The following is a 22,076-nucleotide window of genomic DNA, read 5'->3' on the forward strand; positions in this document are numbered from 1 at the left end:
GCCTCTGAGGAATTCGCATCTCATCAACTACTAACGAGCACACCTTATCCTGCTCGGCTTTAGGCCCGTTACCTCCACCTCAAGGCGTTGCTTAACAAGGGATGTGAAGCCTACCTCGCCTGAATTGACTCCGACGAATCTTTGCAAAGTAGAGCTGCATGGCAGTTTCAGGAGACCTTTGCAGACGTGCTCGTACGCCCGACAGGTTCCTTAAAATTATGAAATGACGCACAACAAGCTCGGACCAGGTTGGCCTGATTTTTGAAATTTTTTTGACTTGGTCGACCAGAAGGCTTGCACCTAACTGCTTTTCACTCGCTGCTTTGACGCCGCCGGCAAAAGCAGCAAGATGAGAGTCCTCTTTCAGTTGCCTTAGTTCCTCCTTGTACTTGTCTACTGTTCGTTTCAGTCCCTCTATTCGGGTTTTCAAGTCCCGCTATTTTCGTCGCCACTTCTGGCCTTCGACAACAGAAATAGAACCGCGGATGTCAGCTTGTGTCGCCTTGTTTTTTCCAGTTCTCGGTGTTGAGGCTTCCGGCTCGACCACGTGCTCATTGTTACTGACTGAGTCATCCATGTTTGCAGAGCTTTCAAGTCCAGGAGACGACGTAGTTGGTGGTGGAGACCGACCGACGAGGTCGACGTTGTGACAAAGGCTACTTGCATCTGTCGGCTTGGAAGCAGCACGGACCAGGGCCGGGGGGCACGGAATGGACGCTTCCCGTTTTCGCACAGCAGCATCGCTGCTCGGTCTCTTCGCAGGTGGCTGCATATGTTGCGGATAGTCCAGAAAAACGCTTGGAGTCGCACCTCTTTTCAGCTTCCGGGTTTTGCATCCTTCCTTGTAGTCGCTTGAAAGGAAATGCTTGCTGCAGACGACCGAATAGCGACATGTGGTATTCGGCACCCGGTCCTTTCTAGGGATAACTTTTAACCACTGTGCTCTTAGTTGGTTGCCGCTTGGAATCTCGTGGAACGAAATACCTTCGGTCTTCCGCTTTGCGTCAGACTTACATCCCGGCACACAGCAATAAGCCATAGCACATATTAATTTAGGTTGAAAAAATGCCAACTAGGAAAGTCACCAACCACGACGTTACAAAATAACCTACTCGGTTTCTTCGTCAAGTGTGTGTGACTGTGGGCGAGTTGCAAAGAGAGCGCCCCTTCTTGGGTTAAGCCGCTCTCCCTTGGCGGCACGTGATGCAACCTGAGGAGAAATTGCGCAACACTGGATACCCTTGAACATGGTTAAAGCTGTGAGTGACGTTGTAGGACTATGGTGACGTTCACTGAGAAGCTGCTGAGCGCAGTCCCTGTTAGTATACATGTATACAGCGGGGAGGTTTTCCTTTGTGCTGTTGATGTTGTTCGGGGTCGTTTGAACTTGCCAGGATTCCAGGAAGCGCGTGTTTGCTAACATGTTCCGGCTCCGAGTATGCTTTCGTCGAAGCTTATTGTGTGTCTAAGGAATGTTCGGTTAGAGGACTGCGCTTACTTGCATAGTTGCCCACGTCGTTTTTGTGTTGCCGGATTTTTTCTTTTATTTGTTTTTGGATTCGCTGATGTAGCTTGCGTCGCAGTCGGCGCAAGAAATTTTGTAGATAATGCCTTGGGCTCTTTTTCTCCGTGGCCGATTTTGGGAACACCTAGTAAGCAAGCGAAGCAGGGCTTGTATACTTGGGCGCAACCTGGAGACCCCCCTTTTCTCAGGATTCGGGAGATGGTTTCGCTGGCACTTAGGCATAAGGCAGAGTGACGCATTTTTTGTAGTGGCGTTGACTGTTGTGCGTTATTTCTCGGGGCAGTGAGCACAATGCATGTTCCCTCAGAGTCAGCCAGGGAGTGTTCTGCGATCGCCCTCCTTTCCCTATTAATGAACAGGGCAGAACACTACGAGACATATGAACAAGGTTGACTTCGATAGAACCATTGCAAAAATTTGAAAGAAGAAAACACACAAGAAAAAAATTTGGTGCCGAGGCACTCGGCGCTGCTTATGTATCAGCAGCGCGAACACAAAAAGGAAGAAGGAGAAGATAGTACAGAGCGCTGCTGACTCACAATACACTGGCGTTTATTTTCCAGGCGATATAAAAGAGCGGTTCTCTTTGTTGTAGCAATGAATTGGTAATGCCTTAGGACGAGTTGGTCATTTGCGAAGTAGGCAAAGCCCACGTTTATTCTGCGGACGCCGAAGCCCCTGCATGCAGCCGGCCGCAACTACGCGCACGCACGCCCGTCCGGATGGATGGATGGAAGGTAGGTAGGAGCGTCCCCTTTGAAACGGGGCAGTGGTAGTTGCCACCATGCTCAGTTTTTTTCCTTTATTTTCTCTGCTGTAAGTTGATAACAAAATTCGCCATTTTCTTTAAAATACGTCTTCCTACACTTTACAACTTATCTCACCTCTCTGCTTTTGTGCCACCAATCCTCCAACCGCTTTTCGCTAATTTCCGGCGCAGATTTATTTACATGACTATTGTTATCTCTTCACCCTAAGGCCTCAAGAAGAGTGACTGTGCCTGCATCGACATCGGGATGGATACCATCACATTTTAGAATGAGGTGTTCTATTGTTTCTACAGATTTACCACACATAGCACATGTATCATCTTCCTTAAATTTCTTTTTGTAGCTGCGCGTTCTAATTAAGACACCCTGGCCTAGCTTCAAAGAGGAAGGCACTGCCTCTTGAGTTATCATAAAACGTTTCCTTCCTGATCTGCCTTTTCCAGCATCGACATAGTTTTACACTATGCTTCTTTTCCATTAAATCTATACAATTTTTACCTTCGACGTTTGTAACCTGTCGTTTAATGCTCTTTCTTTCTCCTTCCTCGTCCATCCAATGCTGGCCGCGCCGCCCCGCGGAGAAACACGGCGGAGTCAGACGGCGCCTCAGCAGCCTTTGACCAGGCACGGAAAAAATAGAGGAGGCTATGGCGGAACACGCGGCAGTTCGCATATTCCCGCAGAAGCGGCATCGAGATTCGCTGCCGTTGGAATGGAGCACCGAAACGAGCGGCGCCACGTGCTCACTGTGTGCGCCACGCTTGCTTTCTTGATGCGCTGGTTGATGTTTGGTTTATGGTTTATGGGGGTTTAACGTCCCAAAGCGACTCGGGCTATGAGAGACGCCGTAGTGAAGGGCTCCGGAAATTTCGACCACCTGGGCTTCTTTAACGTGCACTGACATCGCACAGCACACGGGCGTCTAGAATTTCGCCTCCAACGAAATTCGACCGCTGCGGCCGGGATCGAACCCGCGTCTTTCGGGCCAGCAGCCGAGCGCCATAACTACTCAGCCACCGCGGCGGCCTAGCGCTGGTGGATGTGCGCGCTTAACAAAGCTAGGAGCCTTCGGCCGTCACGGCGATGCTGTCAAGCGGACAGTGACTCCCGCGCCTTTGTCAATGTTTGCTGTTTGCAGGGGACGGGGGGGGGGGGGGGGCACACCGTACCGTCCGAAGCCGAGGGACCCAGTTGCTGACTGCGACTCCTGCTATGAAGAGCGGGAATGCAGTTGCGCAAATCGCACCCGACTGAAGACCGGCTCTGGCGGAACGGTTCGGCACGGCTCACTGAACTAAAGTCGGATACAACTTAAGTCTGCAGTGAAGCTCCGCCCACATTCAGGGCCGCTGCACAGAATTCCTCCACGACAAAAAAATTGTCCGTTGTTAAATCTTTTCTTGTTACCTAAACAAGAAGCAAATCACAAGAAAAAAATTATGTTCTAAAATTTTGATAGCTGGCTCGTTTAATAAAGTCAAACATTAAAAAGCTGATTTTGTTTACTGTTGTGATTGGCTAGCGGAGTAATACAAGACGCCGCGGACCGTGGCACAGTGTTTACAACTGCTGTTTTTTTTAAGTTGTATCCAACTATAGAGAGAACGGGCCCTCCTAAAGAACCGCCGTTCACTTTTACTAAGCCGCGGCTCATTCTCTCTTTAAAAAGAGCGGCTCAAAAGAACCGGCTCGCTCCTGAGCGACCCATCTCTAGTATAACGCCAGGGCCGAAATGGTGGCATAGTTTCGGTTTCTCTAATCCAAGATGGCGACTATTAAAATTGGTTGTGCCCTCTTGGCCCAAGGGCTAAGCATTTGGTCCGTGAAGTCTGCACACGGCACGCACGCGCTTGCAGTTGCTCCTTTTGCGCTACTCGCGGGGACTAACGGCTGCTATAGCTCCCACGGGACTAATTTTGGCTTAGAGTGTGGTAGAAAATCTAAGCGATTCCTGTTGGAACCAATTGGAAGCACGTCCAATTGATGTCGGAAAACCTAACTGGTCCAAATTGGATAAAATTCCACTTGGAGCCAATGAACTTTTTCAGCTGGGAAACGCTCGCCTCTGTGTTCATTGGCGTTGGCGTTGACAGCGCTCTAGTCTCCGATGATTTTGAGTAAAGGAAGGGCGCATAACTGGCTCCCTGGGTCAGTGGACACCTCACACGCTTTGAGGTACGTGGCGGTGGTGGGAGAGAGATGTGGGCTGCATGCGTTAGCACTGACAACGTTGTGGCAGATACGCGGAACTGCAGCAATAGGCCGCAGCGTTCATTGGGTGACCAAACTCTCGCGATCAGCCGTTGATTTAACTGCCAGGGTGGTAGGGTGGGCGCGCTTCCTATCCAGTGTGCGGAACGCACTCAACGTTACAGACGCCAAGCCGCGTCTACTTTGACCGATACACCACAGCTTTCGCTCTCTAACCAGGTTCAGCAGTAGTTAAAACGCAGCTAATTTTTTTCTCGACATGTCATTCCATTCATGGCTTTCAGTAACGGCTAGTCGCTCTCCTTCGCAGTTATCAAGGAGAAGTTTGGAAGATGTCATGAACAACGCGGTTAGCCACTACCGCTCATAAATATGCAGCCGCTCCCTGTCAGGAAGCGTTATTCTTGTCGAAGTTCCGAGCGTCTAAGCGGTGCGACACTGCTTGATCCTCTCCGATTATTCGAAATTCAACAACTATGACTGCCTGCTTCATACGCGGTTGCACTAGCGGCTGAGGATGTAAGAACGGCCGTTATTAGCTCAATATGTGACCCGCTGTGAGAAACAGGACAACCACTTCGCTGTCAGGCTGCTCGAGAAAACACGCAATATATGCGAATAAGTTTAAAATAATCACTTAGTCTAAAAGCGTAGATATCAACAGTTATGTCTTCGGGATATGCAAAGGTGCATCCGCACTGAAGAAAAAAGCCGTTCTGACACGATTCCCAACCAATCCTGCCTAGCCACCTTTCGTTTTTTTTTTAAGCGGCGATCGCCTAAGAGGGTAGACGGAGTTTAGCAGCACGCAGCTCTTTTAAGTCAGGTTAAGAGAGTTGAGTCACAAAATTAATTGGAGAGCAATTTCTCACTGCTATTGCCGAAAATGGTGCTTCCCTCCCTGCGACGTCCTCAGAATGGGAAGATCTCGCAAGGTCAGATTACTTTAATGTCCTTTTATAACCAGAGCCTGGTCTTCTGGAAGTGCATTTTCTAATGAAGCGGAAAGAAAAGGCTGTTTATCTTCAAGAGAAGCGAGCATCAGTTTCCGATCAGCGGCCTGGAGCACTAGATGAATTTGCAGCCCAATTGGTTCATTTTTATTTGGTAGCACACATGCATTTTTTTATTTTTTCTGCAAAAGTAAGATGGCAAAAAAAAAAATTTAACCCCGCCGCGGTGGCTCAGTGGTTAGGGCGCTCGACTACTGATCCGGAGTTCCCGGGTTCGAACCCGACCGCGGCGGCTGCGTTTTTATGGAGGAAAAACGCTAAGGCGCCCGTGTGCTGTGCGATGTCAGCGCACGTTAAAGATCCCCAGGTGGTCGAAATTATTCCGGAGCCCTCCACTACGGCACCTATTCTTCCTTTCTTTCACTCCCTCCTTTATCCCTTCCCTTACGGCGCGGTTCAGGTGTCCAAAGATATATGAGACAGATACTGCGCCATTTCCTTTCCCCAAAAACCAATTATTATTATTATTAAAAAAAAATTTTAAATCCGTGCAGAGGAAGCGTCTATAGTGGTGTGATGACCCCCATAATGCGCAGGTCCACACGGGACGGAGAGGCAAAGAGACACCGTATGGCTCAGTTTAAACAAACAGATATATTCAATAATTACACATGATTAAGATTATACATCAGAGGCTGGGGCGTCCGAGCTTACGTGCCGACGACTTCATGGGGGCGATGGAGTGGCTCCGGAGTTGGGCTCGAGCGGTTGCTGGCAGAAGCTGCACGCCGTCGGGCTTCGGCGCTGAAGGCCCTCTTCGCGAACGATGTCGTCCTGAGCGTTTTTTTCTTCCATACTGCTTGTCGATTTTTATATCCTCTTCTCCACACTCCCTAGGGTGAGGACGCCCACGCCGGAGGGGAAGGAGGGGGGGCTAGGGCTTTCACTTGGGCGCACAAACATACCACCGCACTTATTGTCTCGCCCCCCTCACGTGTTGAGTCCGAGGGAAAGAATGTTGTCTTCGCGGTAGCGCATAGCGTCGGCTGTGGTACGGCGCGCTCTGGATCGCTGACAGTTCCCTTGTCCTGGAATGTGCCCAGGAGGGCCGCCCCTGAAACCGCCACGCCAATTGGGGAGGATAAAGCCTGTTTCCCCGCGGCGGCGGCGGCGGGTCCGGTTGGGTCCGGTTGGGCTTAAACCCGTTCGTTCTGGTTGTCACTCTCAACGAGCATGGCTGGGTAATTGATGATGCCTGTCATCTGGGTCTCCGTCTACGCCGCGCCGTCGAACAGGAATGTACCTCGTAGCACACACAAGGAATGTACCTCGTAGCACACACAAGGAATGTACCTTGTAGCACACAAGGAATGTCACACTCGCTCACCCTCCAGAAGAATGTTCTCCGAACATTTGAGTCCCTGCAGCTCCCCTTGTCTTTCTGAATCGCCTCGCACAGTGCGTCCGACAAAACACTTTTCGCTGCACTCAACACCACTGCACAACACCATATGCCTCCGCTGTCATAACTGGCGTCTCCAGGGGCAGCACTGATCTTCTTTTACAGATAAACATGAAACTCAGCACCCAAGCCTCTCCTTTCTAGTCCAAACTGGACGAAATAAATTTACCACAGTTACAAAGGAGCTCCCACTTCTAGCACGATCACGGCACAGACAAAAATATAGATAACGAAAGGAAGTAGGGCAGGTTCTGCATGCGCTCCGCATGCTCTCCTGTGAAGGTGTTACTTAATGACAAAAAGGTTTAACTACCAACTCCGATAACTTAACACATAAGCACATAGCAATGTTATGAGCTGCGGCATTACACAATTCTAACCAGTTCACAACTCCGCTCTGTTTACGCCATTAGTCCGACTTAGCTTTCCGATTTCGCAGCGGATATCGGCCTTCATGAGTCATACTAAGTAAGTTGTGCCCCTTTGTCTGCTTTGGGACTCGCGAGGGCTCGTGGCAGGAGCCTTTCCTGGCGTTATCTGCGCGGCAACCTCGCGCGCTTCTTCTTCTAGCAATGCATGAAGTAAATCCGGTGGCATTCCGGCCGTCACCTCGGGCGCCTGCCGAACAAATGCAGGAGAGGGCGTTTCTTGCGAACTATCTGCGCGCTCCGCTTCACTTCTGTCCCCATCAAAATCCGCGCTTTCCGTTTCCTCATTTCGTGAATACTGAACCGGTGCCGACTTGAGGCGATTTGCGTGTATCCTTATCAAACGCCGGTTCACGTCTCGGACTCTGAAGTTTACCGGAGAAAGCTTCTCGACAACCTCGCACGGTCCTCTCCACTTCGACTGGAACTTACGAGCTAGCCCAATCTGCCTTTGGCAGTTTTCAATGTACACGCTGTCCCCCACATCAAACGGCGCGTCTCTAGCACTGCGATCGTGCACCTCCTTCCTGCGCTTCGCCGCTTTCTTTAAGGACTCCTTTGCGATGTCCCTCGCCACTTGCAAGCGCGATTCTAGCTCAACCTTATAGTCGTCCAGTGAAGCGTATGGGACACGACGGGGGCCCTCTGGCACTTCACTAGGCTGGTCCGGGTCTCGGCCGTAGAGAAGAAAGAATGGCGATTCGCCCGTGCTCTCGTGTGCTGCGGAATTGTAGGCAAACATTGCATACGGGAGCCACAAGTCCCAGTCCCGCTGGTCGCGCGAAACAAAATGCGACAGGAACCCGGCCACGGTTTGGTTCAGTCGCTCCACCGCGCCGTTGCAAGCCGGATGGTACGGTGTTGTCTGCTTCTTAGCGATCTTAAGCAGCTCGCAAACTCTCCTCATTAGCTGCGACACGAAGTTCGTTCCCCGATCTGTCAAGAGTTGCCTCGGGGGTCCATGTCGGAGCACGATCTGTTCGACAAATGCTCTTGCAACCGTGTCTGCCTTCTGATCTGGGAGTGCTACCGCTTCCGCGTATTTTGAAAGGTGATCGACAAATACTAAAATGTACTTGTTTCCGGAAGTGGTCGTGGGCAAGGGGCCCATTATGTCCATACCTGTCCGCTCGAAGGGAGCCGAAACCTCAGGGAACGGCTGAATTGTAGCTGGTCTTCGTCCCTTGGGTGTTTTTCTTTCGAGACAGGAATGACACTTCGCACAGTAGTCTCTAACATCCTGTCGCATGCCACTCCAAAAGTACAAACGCTCCACACGCCTGCGTGTCTTCGCTACGCCAAAATGACCGGCGCATGGCGCATCGTGAAACGCGCGAAGAACCCTTTCTGTCCACGACCGAGGTATGACGACTCTCTCCCAAGCGGTTTTCTCTGGTCTCCCTTTCCTGGTTGGCCTCGTGCGCCGACACAGGGTGCCGTCTTTGCCAATGAAATAACCTAGCTGTTCGGGGTGAGACGGTGCGCCCTCTAAGCTTTCGATTATTCGCTTCAGGTCAGGATCTTTGCACTGCTCTGTGCGTAATTCGGCGGGGTCGACTACGGGGACAAACTCATCTATAGCTGCCACGGCAGCTGTGCGGCTGAGTGCATCAGCATTCAGATGCGTCTTTCCTGACTTGTGCTCAACTTCAAAGCAGTATTCCTGCAGGTGTAGATTCCATCTAGCGAGTCGTGAGCTAGGGTCCCTGACACTCATCACCCATTTCAGAGGATGGCAGTCTGTGACTAGCTTGAATTTGCGGCCGTAAAGGTAGCATCTGAAGTGCTTTACTGCCCAGACAACGGCGAGGCACTCCCTTTCCGTAGCTCCGTACTTTTGCTCTGTGGGGCTCAGCTGTCGGCTAGCAAAAGCAACGGGATGTTCTTTGCCCTCGATAACCTGAGATAGCACGGCACCAACTGCGAACTTTGACGCATCTGTGGCCATAACGAAGGGCAAATTAAAATCCGGGTGGCGCAACAGCGGTGCACTCATTAGCTTCCTTTTCAGGGCCCCAAAAGCATTCTCCGCGTTTTCGTCCCAGCGAAAGGCGACATTTTTGGCTGTTAAGGCGGTGAGCGGCTTAGCGAGCTTGGCGAACTCCTCTATGTGCCTTCGGTAGTAACCGATCAGGCCGAGAAACTGCCGGACCTGGCGGACGCTAGTCGGGGATGGAAAATCCGAGACACACCTTAGTTTCCCAGGGTCCGGTCGCACGCCGTCAGCTGAAACAACGTGCCCGAGGTATTTCACCTCGTTTTTGAGGAATTGGCACTTAGAGGGCTTCAGCTTGAGACCCGCTCCTCTTAGTCGCACCAAAACCTGCTCAATATCGCGCAAATGGTTCTCAAAACTGTCACTGTATATGATAATGTCATCCATATACACGAAGCACAGCCTCCCCAGAAGACCTGCCAGGATAACATCAGCGGTTCTCTGCCAGACAGCAGGGCTGTTGGCCAGACCCATCGGCATTCTTTTCCATTCATAGTGCCCTGAGGGCGTGTTGAATGCCGTTTTCTCGGCATCTGCCGGATCCATTGCTATCTGCCAGAATCCCGCCGCCATGTCCACTACCGTGAAGTACCTGGCAGAGCCCAGCTGAGAAAGCGTCTCCTGTATATTGGGGATGGGGTATGGATCGATGCGAGTTACGGCATTTAGTTTGCGGTAGTCCACTACCAATCGATACGAGCCATCTGGCTTTTCCACCAATAGTGCTGGTGCTCCCCAGGGTGACTTTGAGTGTTCGACAATGCCGCGATCAATCAGGTCCTGAACCTGCCGCTCCATCTCCTCACGTTGGGAGTAAGGAATCCTGTACGCACGCTGGTAAACGGGCGATGAAGTGCCGGTTTCTATCCTGTGCTTTATAACGCCACAGCAGCCCAAATCCAGGTTGGACGCGGCGAATACCTCCGAGTAGTCGTTCAGCAAACCAGCCAGAGCCTCCCTCTCCCTGGATTTTACGTGAGAAAGATCGAACGACACCTTTGGAGCAGCCGAAGGACTAGCATGCTCTACAGTTGCGAGTACCGTATCGGTGGGCTCATGTTTCTCTATCGCAGAGGTGAAGAAAGCCAATGTTTTGTTCTTGGGAAGGCTCAGTGGCTGCTGGCTACAGTTAACCACCCGTAGGGGCACTCTGTGGGCGTCATTAACTGTCACGAGGCACGCGGCTGCCTTCAGGCCATTGCTGAGAGAGTCGACCGGCTCAAGCACTCCCACGGCGCCGCTCTCTACATCTGAAGGCACAAACGCGTACAAAATGTGCTCCGACCAAGGAAGGACGACCGCCTCATCGACCAGCCTGACGGCAACCCGCGAATATACCTTCTCCAATGATCCCACTGTTTGACGGGTGTCAATATCGGTAATGCGAATCTCAGCCCCTCTCCTGTTCAAAAACGGAACTTTTGATCCGCCCGCATTAACCTCTTCCTCAGAGAATGAGACTACTACCTTCCCTTTTCTCAAAAAATCCTGCCCTAATATACCTGACACTCCGTTTGGCAGAGACACCGTGTCCGGGCATACGTAGCAGGGGTGCTCCAATGCAATTCCGCCGAGAGAGAAGTGTAACCGGTAGAGTCCACTTATGCCAAGAGGATCCCCGTTATGCCTACAAATTTGGTTGCCATACCACCAGACGCTTCCAACACCTCGCGGTCCCCCTTCCTTCGAAGCGTGTTAAAACTGCTCTCCTTAAGCAATGTCACCTTTGACCCCGTATCTATCAACAATTCCATGCAACAACCATTTAACTTGCAACGCACAACAGGGCATGCCTCGTCGGCCACACAAACTACCACCACCTCATCATCCACTGCTCCCTCCCCACGCTCCTCAGGCTGGGGAGGACTAACTAGTTTTTTGTCTCGGTATCTGGAGCCCCGCTGTAGGCTTGCTTAGGGCGTGTCTCGCCTGCTTCTCTTTGTGGCTCCCCACGGCGCACGTTTTGGCAGAACCTGGCGATGTGTCCGCGACCCTGGCAAGCGAAGCATACGATTTCTTCAAAATCTCGCATACCGCGCCTGTAGCTTTGTGGCGGTCTCCGGTTTCCAGCGAATGGGCGCTGTTGAGCGCGCGCTTCAACCTGGCGTTCTACCTGCTGAGATAGCAGCTGTTCCAAGCGATCTAACCGCTCTGTCAAGAGAGCAACCTCAGGGTTGAGCACCGCTCTCTCTATGACGCGTACTCTCGCTGCGGCTGTCGTTAACGCCTCATTTCGTTCCTCATCCAATGCGGCCTCCACGGCTTGGTCGAAATTGCTCGGCTTGCGCGAGAGCACGAACCGGCGCACGGGGTCTTGCAGACCAGCCACGAACAAAGCGGTCATTTCCTCTTTAAGTAGATACTCCGCGTATTTCTTCCTTAGCTGGTCTCCTTCCTCCTCCCTGCTTAACGTATCGCGTGCTAGGCGCTGAAGCCGCGACGCAAATGTTCGCACGTCCTCCCCTACCATCTGTCCGGCGTCACGGAACCTCTGTACCCGCACGTGACGTGGTTCAGTGTCGAAATGCTCAAACGCGAGCTTCTTAAATTCCGCAAATGATTTTGTGGATTTTACTTTTTCGTCTCGCCATGCAAAATCATGAGCAGCTCCTGCCATCTTACACCTCGCCATTCCCAGCATTTGAGCATCGGACCATCCCCCCATTTTCCCAATCTCTTCTAGCATGGAAAAGAAATCGCAGATTGGAACCCCTGTCTTATCTCCCGTAAACGTCGGAATGACGCTTCCTAATGCCAGCATGCTTGCTCCGAGCGACGGCTGTGGAGTGGGAGCTCCCTCAGATACAGACATTTCTTTTTTTTTCTCAAGCCCTCCAGTGCCTCAAGCCTCTCAAATGGGGGTAAAAGTCCCACAATCAGTCCCGTGATTCCCTTTTGATTACAATTTTGAAGTCATGAATGTCACAGCATTCAGAGGACATTTGCTTTTGAGACCCCACTTCTGACACCAGTGTGATGACCCCCATAATGCGCAGGTCCACACGGGACGGAGAGGCAAAGAGACACCGTATGGCTCAGTTTAAACAAACAGATATATTCAATAATTACACATGATTAAGATTATACATCAGAGGCTGGGGCGTCCGAGCTTACGTGCCGACGACTTCATGGGGGCGATGGAGTGGCTCCGGAGTTGGGCTCGAGCGGTTGCTGGCAGAAGCTGCACGCCGTCGGGCTTCGGCGCTGAAGGCCCTCTTCGCGAACGATGTCGTCCTGAGCGTTTTTTTCTTCCGTACTGCTTGTCGATTTTTATATCCTCTTCTCCACACTCCCTAGGGTGAGGACGCCCACGCCGGAGGGGAAGGAGGGGGGGCTAGGGCTTTCACTTGGGCGCACAAACATACCACCGCACTTATTGTCTCGCCCCCCTCACGTGTTGAGTCCGAGGGAAAGAATGTTGTCTTCGCGGTAGCGCATAGCGTCGGCTGTGGTACGGCGCGCTCTGGATCGCTGACAGTTCCCTTGTCCTGGAATGTGCCCGGGAGGGCCGCCCCTGAAACCGCCACGCCAATTGGGGAGGATAAAGCCTGTTTCCCCGCGGCGGCGGGTCCGGTTGGGTCCGGTTGGGCTTAAACCCGTTCGTTCTGGTTGTCACTCTCAACGAGCATGGCTGGGTAATTGATGATGCCTGTCATCTGGGTCTCCGTCTACGCCGCGCCGTCGAACAGGAATGTACCTCGTAGCACACACAAGGAATGTACCTCGTAGCACACACAAGGAATGTACCTCGTAGCACACACAAGGAATGTACCTTGTAGCACACAAGGAATGTCACACTGGTGTTAGTCGACCGGGACCAGAGCGAGGCTGGTTGTGGTGGTGGAAAACATTTACTGCCAAGCAATGCACGGGGGGGGGGGGCAAACTCCCTATATAACATGGCACGAGGCAACACTTAGGGGGCTGCCCTTACAGGGCAAAGGACAGCCCTTGGATGGCTATCCGCTTCAGGGCGTCGGTAATTATCCGGCGCTGGTTAGCAGCAGCGGAGCTCGCCAGGAGAGTCTCCCAGTATGACTCCGGCGTGGTTGGGGATGGAGGGTGTGGGAAGGTAGGACATGTGAGAAGGACGTAAAGAAAGTCTCCCGGTTTTTCGCAGAGCTTACAGGAAGAGAGGAATTGATCGGGGTAGCGAGCATGAAGGAGAATAGGGTAGGGAGCAGTACGGGTCTGGAGTCGGCGCCAGTGAGAGGCCTCGGTTAATTAGGGAGGCAGCCGGCGGTGCGTAAACGCGCAGAGTATCTCGGTAGTAGGTAGAATATCTCTGAACGTAAGCAGGCGCCCCTGGGATGGTGGATAAGGTCCAACTCCGGCCCATACAGTTAGACCGGAAAGTGGACCTCCTCGTTACTCGGGAGGCCTGCATGTGCGGGGATCCAGATAAGGGTTACGGGGCGGGTGGGGTGCCAGAAGCGTAAAAGCCGAGCCGCGGTGCGGGATATCTGGCCTTTGGCGAAATTGAATAGGGCGGATTTTGAGGCGGAGATTATTTTGGTGGCAGACGTAGATATAAGAGCGAGCGTAATGGTCGCTTCCTCTGCGATTTAGGATGAGTCTGTGGTGATGGAGCCTGATGCGATTGGATAGAGTTTGATGCAATTAATCGGGCCTGACTGCCAGCGACGGCGAGGACCATGCGGGAGCCCGAAGAGTTCGCTGCCGCGTCCACGTAGGCTACCTCGGAACTGTCGCCGTACAGCTTGTGCAGGGCTTTGGTGAGGGCTGCCCTGCGTTCTCCGTCGTGCTCGGGGTGCATGTTCTTAGGGATGGAAAGGATGATGAGATGGGAGCGTAGGTCTGGATGTAGGGGGATCCCCTCGGTAGGATGGATGATCGGGGCGATGCCTAGATGACAGAGTGCGGCTTGCCGCGGTACCCGACAGCCAATGCCAACTGCTCTGTTAGGCTGGTTTCTGCCAGCTCCTCAAATGTGTTGTGGTTTCCGAGGTTGAGAAGCCGGGCAGTATAGGCGCTGAGGGGTAGGCGGAGGGCGACCTCCGTGCATATCCTAAGGAGCGCTTTGATACGGTCCCGCTCCTTCTGCTTTACGGGGAAGGTAGTTGAATGAGTACGCCATGCGGCTCGTGATGTAAGCTTGGGTGAGGAGGAGAGTGTTCTGCTCTCGCAGACCCGCGCGCCGGTTGGCAACGCGCTGAATGAGACGGGTGGCTTGCTGGGTTTGGGTCGATCTGCATAGAGAGTTTGGATGGCGTTGCCGTGCGCACCGTGGGAGTGAAGGACGAGGCCCAGGATGCGAATCTTGGAGACCAGGGGAATGGGATGGTCCCCTAGAGTGAGTGAGAGGGGAGGGTTGGTGGGGTCCTGCGGCGTGGGATGGTAGAGGAAGAGTTCTGATTTGGAAGGGGAGCAGGCCAGACCGCGCGCGCGAGCGTATGAATCGATGATGTTGAGGGTCGACTGTAGGTTGTGTTCCATGTCAGCATCACTGCCTCGATTAGCCCAGACAGTTATGTCGTCAGCATAGAGGCTGAAATGTATGTCGGGTACTTGGGTGAGTTGGTGGGGGAGTTGGAGAAGGGCTATGTTAAAAAGAATGGGAGACAGCGCAGCACCCTGAGGAGTTCGTGCTCCCAGTGCGACGGCAGCCGGTGGTCGCCCAGGATGAGTGTGGCTGTGCGTTCGGAGAGGAAATCGCGGACGTAATTGTGCATCCGCGGGCCTACGTTTAGGGCATGAAGGCCTTCTTGGACGGCTGCGTGGGTAACGTTGTCGAATGCTTTTGTTAGGTCGACGCCGAGAATAGCCTTGGTGTCGCCCGCGGGGGAGTCAAGGATGTGATGTTTGAGCTGTGGAAAGACATCCTGGGTGGATAAGCCCGGGCGGAAACCAAACATGCACGAAGGCATGAGGTTGGTGTTCTCCAAATACCGACTAAGCCGGGTCTGGAGAACGTGCTTCATGAGCTTGCCCACACACGACGTAAGAGAGATGGGACGGAGGTTAGCGGGGAGAAGTGGTTTACCGGATTTGGGAATAAAGACTACTTTGGCGTCTTTCCACTGAGGTGGGAGGGCGCCGCGCAGCCAGCATTCGTTGAAGTAGTCGGTTACGGCTTTTACAGAGGCGTAATCGAGGTTGCGGAGTGCCTTGTGCACTCCGTAGGGGCCAAGAGCTGAGGACGCGTTGAGGTGCTGAAGTTCTACTCTGACTTCCTCCTCGGTGATCGGTTGGTCGAGAAGGTCGTTGGGGAGCCTATGTACTCAGGGTGGTCTGCGGAGGGATATGCGGGGAAGTAGAGATCACGAAGCTCCTCGAGTTGTTCCTGCGGGGAGCCCTCGGATGTGTGTATATGAGCTTTATGAGCGTAATTGTGCTTCTGGTGTGTCTTGGACTGGGTCGAATCAATGAGATGACGGAATATATGTTCCAGGTCTGGGGCAGCCTCATGTTGCCGTCCATCTTGTTACAGAGGGATTCCCAATTTTGGCGAGACAGAGTTGCAGCATGCGTCTCAATCTCCTTGTTGAACCGGGCCAGTCGGCGTCTGAGTGTTCTGTTCCAGCGCTGAAGCCGCCACCTCCGTTCGAGACCAGCCTTGGCCTTCCATAGGTGCACGAGACGGGAATCCATCGCGTCTGCAGGACAGTCATCTGGGAGTGGGCGAGTCACGGCGTGGACGTTACGCTGGAGTTGGTCGCACCAAGTAGCTATGTCTGAGATCGTGTTTAGAGTGCAGGCTTCTCGGGAGGTGCGGAACCAGTCTCACTTCGTGATGGTAGCACCACGATGGGGTCTACGTGTTGGGCCTGCTTGTAGCAGAATCTAGATAATGTAGTGATCACTGCCCAAATTCTTCTGGGTGTTACACCACACAGCGTGAGGGAGGCGGCGGTTGAAGGTGAGGTCAGGAGTAGTGTCTGCGCAGACGTTGCTCCCGGTGCGAGTAGGGGTAGTGGGGTCTGTAAGAAGGGAATAGCCGGCCTGCTCAGCTGCGAGCCATACCCTGCGCCCCTTGGGAATGTCGGCTGTGTAGCCCCAGGCCGTGTGCGGGGCGCTGAAGTCCCCTACAATCAGCTGGGAGGGGGCATTTGTGTGCGGCTCGCTTGGCAGGCATGGATAGTCGGTTGAAGTCGTGCCGCAGGCACTTCGGGTGGCTGTATACGTTGAGGATGAAGAGACTAGTATCCCGAGTATGCTGCGGCACGAGTTCGATGAGGAGATGATCTAGTTCGGTACCTCTAAGGGGTGGGAGACAGTAGTGAGCGCACGGCGTACAAGAAACGCAACCCGGGGGGTGTAGGAGAAATGGCGACGATGGGCACGTAGCTGGGTCGGGTGAGGGGATTGGAGGGTTCTTGCAGCGCGAGCAAGTCGGGGCCGTCTGCCCGAGCTAGGAATGGGTGAAGCAGTCCCCGCTTGTCACCAAAGCCTCGACAGCTCCACTGCCAGATGGTGAGGTTAGTGCGTGGTCCCGCCATCACTGAAGCTTTCGTTTGCCGTGGAGTTGGAGACGCTGTGGAGCTGGGCCTTCTTTTTAGGCCGAGCGGCAGCACAGGCTGTCGCGCCGCGAGCCTCTTGCCCCTGAAATCACTCGTCAATATGGCGAGCAAATTCGTCTAGACGGGTAGTGAGGTTGGCGAATTGATTAGTGAAGGCCTGGATGGTCGTCTGCACCGCGGCCTGAATTCTCGCCTCCATCAGTTGTTCGAAAATGGGAGGCAGTGCTGGCGTTCCCTCGGTCGGGGTTGGTGTGCTCAGGGAGGTAGTGGGTGTTGCGGCCCGCTTCTTGGCCGGCGGTTCGCGAGTAGGGAGAGGTTGGCGGAGGAAGAGTGGGGGCAGGCAACACCCCCTGGACAGGTTTTCAGGCCTGCGCGTCACGTGATATGACGTCGGCGACGTCACGGCGCGAAGGCCAGCCGGTTTGGCTGGTATTCATTCGCACGCGTTGCGAACGCATGAGCATGAAAAGGGAAGCATCGGCATATACGGACGTGTGTTTTACGTATAAAAATAGGAATTTTAGAGATGTAAACGAACGCAGCTCATGACGCGCCGGCTGAACATCCGTTTGGTGTTCATTTATTGTGCTGATGACCCACGAAGAAACAGGTTGTTCTCCCAGACAAACTTTTGGTAAGGAGCTAGAGTACACATTTTGTACGGTTTCAGATTCCAGTGAGCCATACATCCTTAAATGACAGACAGAAATCAAACAGAAGTATCCTTGTTTATTTTGAGCATCACTCACGCGTGAACCAAAAATGATCGGCGAACTTGTTTAGATGCTAACGTTATTGCAAAGTGTACATGAGGAAAAACACTCAAAATATAATGGGGGCGAAGGACAAGCGTGCATGACTTCTGCAAGCAGTGAATCAAAAACATAGCCAAATAAATATAACATGTATTTACATATATCACTCGGCGCACAAGTACACAAAGCGTAAGACAGGCAAAACTTACTTTTCAACAAAAATGCTCGCCTTCCTTTTTTTCAACTTATCCTCTCGTGCGACACGGTCAAGATCGTTTTTCTGCTTACACAGATTATTGAGCAAAATATTTGTGGCACAGTTAGTCACTAACGCCCCCAGCAAATCGGATGTGTGACCTTTTTCGCAAGTAGACACCTCTTCAAAGCTTGGGAGTGATTTCATTGTTAGGTACCTTACAAGCTTTTTTTGATTTCCGACTTGTAGAAAGTGTGCGTAGGTGCTTTCTGCTGCAAGCTTCCTGACAACGGCTTCTGCGTGCATCACCACGGTGACCACAAATGCTGATGGGAATTTCAGGCCACCGCGATCAAGCTGGGCTATTAACGAATGGGCATCATCATCTGGCGCACTTTCAACCCTACCAACAACCAGGCTGTCTCGACAGCTGTCGCATTTTACGACTTTTAATGCAGCATGAGCACAATAGCCGCCAACATAAGCAATGACAGGCATACGCGACTTCAGAGCATCAAGGTCAGCGTCAGTAACTGTTATGTGGAAACTGTTTTCCATCTCGTTGCTGGAGTCAGTGTCATCAATATCTCTCAAGTCCTCGGTACTCATTACGGGAAGAGAGTTCTGGAGGCGGATCCTTCCTTCAGTTTCGTACAGCTGACGAACAGAAATGTGATACTGTCCCCCTGCCATCTGCCTGTACTGCCCAAAGCGGCTTTCCAAAGAGTCGGTCTGAACTTTTCCAAGAAGTACGTACTTGTGGCCAAGGTCACTAATGCAATACTTCGAAAACTCCATTAGAGAATACGATGAAAGCCTTAAAGCGCTCAACGTTTCCTTTGCCAGCACGCCTGTGTCGTGACGGTAAAATTCCCAGGCATCAAGCCATGTGATGAAGGAAGACAAGAAGGCTATCTTTGGATCATCTTCAGTAGATGAAATGGGCTCCTCGAACACATTGCGATGGTGGAATCCCTTTTTTGGAGATTTAACATTAACAATACTCCACCAGCGATTGATGATCTTGATGAAGTTCGAAGTCGCTTCCGCATGGTAGAGAGAAGTGTCTGAGTTCTTGGCTTTGAGGGCTTCCGCTACATGTGGATTAAATACTTGAAGTGCGAGTTTTACGTTCTGCCTTTCTAAATTGCTGGGGTTCAGTGCCTTTGATGTTAGCCCATAACCTGACTTTAAAAGTTCTGAAGCTTCCTGCTTGTGCAGCTCGCGCAAGTCTTTGAACGAAGCTGTTTTAATGCTTTCGGGATGGACACTGTTGTCCGAGAGGTCGAAGTGAGGGTAGAAAAAGCATGTGCCAAAATTTTTTTGATTTAGCCAGTTGTTACGAATGCATTTCAGGAGGTGGACAGAATCTACCACATAAAAAAGTGGTCGCGAACAATCTGCTGGATTCTGATAAACAATGCGAAGTTTACGTGGTGTTGAGAACATCATCATCGCCTTCCTGTTGAGAGAGTTGTTGTCGCAGACGACGGCAGCTACTCTGTACCCAATTTTTTCTAAGCCCAAAATGACTGTTTTCAGAACAGCATGAAGCTGATCACCATTTATCGTCTTAACAGGCAGAATGTGTGCCACTTCTTTAAAGGAACTTAGCTGGCTTTGAATCATGAACACATGCGCCGACGTCGCTGCTTCACTGGAATTGGCAGCGGCGCCGCATATGTTGCCACCTTTGTAGTCTAAGCAAGCTTTTATATATATTTCATCCAGCATCAGAATAACTGTGTGCTCATGAGGCTGTAGATTCTTGAACCTTTGTGCAACATATTGCAAGAAATTATTGTTTGAGCACTCATTCTCTGGCGACAATCGGAAAGATGAACACACATTCCTGATAGTGCTGGGATGCGGCAGAATGACTGAGGCTGTTTTCCTTAAAAATTTGTACGCGTGTGCTGAAATTGTGTGCAAAATACATGCAAGAACCATAGTCTGTGAACTGTACTGGATGCGCTCTTTTCCAACAAGTAGCAACTGCTCCCGCATAAACTTCACGGTCTCTTTTTTGCTCTCATCCAGAGACGTCTCAAGCTTGTCGATGAGAGCAGTTATTGTGTTCAGAAAGTGAGAACAGGTTTGGTGCTCATCACCTAACGAGCCAAGACGTTCTAATAAATCCATCAAGTCGCTCACATCGCGAACAGAGTCAGGCACAACACCTTCTGCTACCCTCTTGATTTGAACGCCATAATGGCATGCACTGAGTTGCAGATTGCCGAAAACTGTCACTGACGCTTTCAGCCATGCATGGTGTTCCTTCATCGACAATCTGCAGAAATTGTGCACTGGGTCTGATGAATGACTGTCCACATTTTGGGTACTTGTGCAGTTTCGAGCCGCACTCGCATCTCTTCAAGCGTTGAGAAGAGACGTTGTTGACGCTGTTCCTCATATGACGCTACAGACTCTTCGAGAGCCCGAGCTAGTTCTGAAGCTTCCTGTCGGCTTCTTTTCACGTCAGGCGCCTCTCTTGTGCTGTGACCTGCCTTTGATAGGTATGACGGACATTCAGGGATCAAATTCGGCACAGATCCGAGGCGTAAACGAGGCACTGGCAAGTCCACCTCAAGCACTCTCCCTGTCCTCGGATCGGTGTACGTTGTTTTTCGCTCGAAGCACGAAGGATCGAAATGATCGGCGCACACCTGCGCAAACACGGAGTACACATTCAGTCTCACAAACATTACCACTACCGGTTATCCTGCCACATCGTTGCATCAGCAATTAACGCTTTCAATAAAGCAGGATTAACGCAGATGAAGTGGCACTAGAAAAGCTACAGAGATGCAAGAATGAGCTCACCTTGGTGTACGAAGTCGGCACAAAATCCTTCCGAGGAATGGCACGTGTCCATTTTCTCATGGTGTTCTCGTCTTTTGGAAATGAAAACACCTGCACCTTTTTTCCCTTCAGGTAATTGCCAGAACAACCCGGCACGCAACACTTATTGGGCATCGCACCTTCAACCTCCTATAACACGCATAGGAAGTCAGCAAGTAGCAAGCATTGAAACGCTGACTGCAGTATAGCACAGAGAAAGCACGGCCGTCAAGGCGAGGTCGAGGGTCACTCTGGCCACTGTAGCCGCTTCCGTGACGGCTCAATTTTAACCACATTCCTGACGGGAAGAAGGGAGGCCGGGAACGTCGGCCGGCGGGCCGTGACGTCAGAATTTTGGGCGCAGGCCTGAAAACCTGTCCAGGGGGTGTTGGGGCAGGTCGGCCGGGGCCTCTGGTTCCGGGGTAGGTGTAGGGGTTTGGGCCTGCTGGTGGGCATGCAGCTGTACCTGGAGGCGGAATTGGGTGGTTTGGAGGGAGGCGAGCTGCGCGCGGACACGCAGCAGCTCTTCATAGAAAGGGTTGGCGGAGCCCTGGGAAACTACGCCTGCCCAGCTCACCTCATTGGTGCAGCGGCCGGGTGCCTGGGCAGGTGGTCTCGGTGGGAATGGAGGTGGTAGTGGCCTGGTTCCAGTCCAGGAGCGGGACCGGGCCTTGGGCTTGTGAGGGGTGGACGGCTGTTTTGGTGCAGCAGGCTGCAGCACCGGAAAGGACTTCAATGTGAGCTGCGGAACCTGGGGCTTGCGGGTCGTGGAGCGGCTGCGGTGTTGGGGTGGAGCCTGACTGTTGGGAGTCTGGCTGGCGTTTTCCTCGGCGGCTCGCTTGGCATCCCAGCACCTCTTTTTGAGGATGTATGAGCGAGCTGGAGCAGCCTGACACCGCCTGGAGAATAAAAAGAGCGCTCGTAGGAGTATACCTATCAATGGGTCCACAGTATAAATTAGGGGCAAATTTAAGTGTTTCGTTTAATTTTAATACCCTTAATGTCGTACTTTTAATATCCTGAATAGTTTGATTGGTGATTGGTGATTGCTTTCCTCATACGACATGCGATCCGTCATTAGACATTTTCGCATTCAAACGATGGTACCTTGCCCAGTTCTGCAGTGAGGAGTATAGCATGAAGCAGTACACTGAGGAATGTTGCGTCACGAGCAGCAATGTAAATCAGAAAAACGGGGTGCTGAGCGCACTTAAATGTATTGGGCGTTGCCGTGACACGTGTGCACGCGGCTACGGTGGCCTGGCGCGACAGGGTGACGATCAAGTGTCTTTTAAATTATACTGCAACACGCCTAAATTCGCACCATTGCACGCCAATTTATGACCACTCTTGTCGCAGATGTCAGCACGCTGAACATGGAATACAGACGCATGTCTTTCTTGTGTGGTAGCAAGAGCGGGTGCGGAACGTATGCACGTATACCCAAAAAAATCAAGC

Source organism: Amblyomma americanum, chromosome 1 (genome assembly GCF_052857255.1).
Source record: "Amblyomma americanum isolate KBUSLIRL-KWMA chromosome 1, ASM5285725v1, whole genome shotgun sequence".
NCBI classification, from domain to species: Eukaryota; Metazoa; Arthropoda; class Arachnida; order Ixodida; family Ixodidae; genus Amblyomma; species Amblyomma americanum.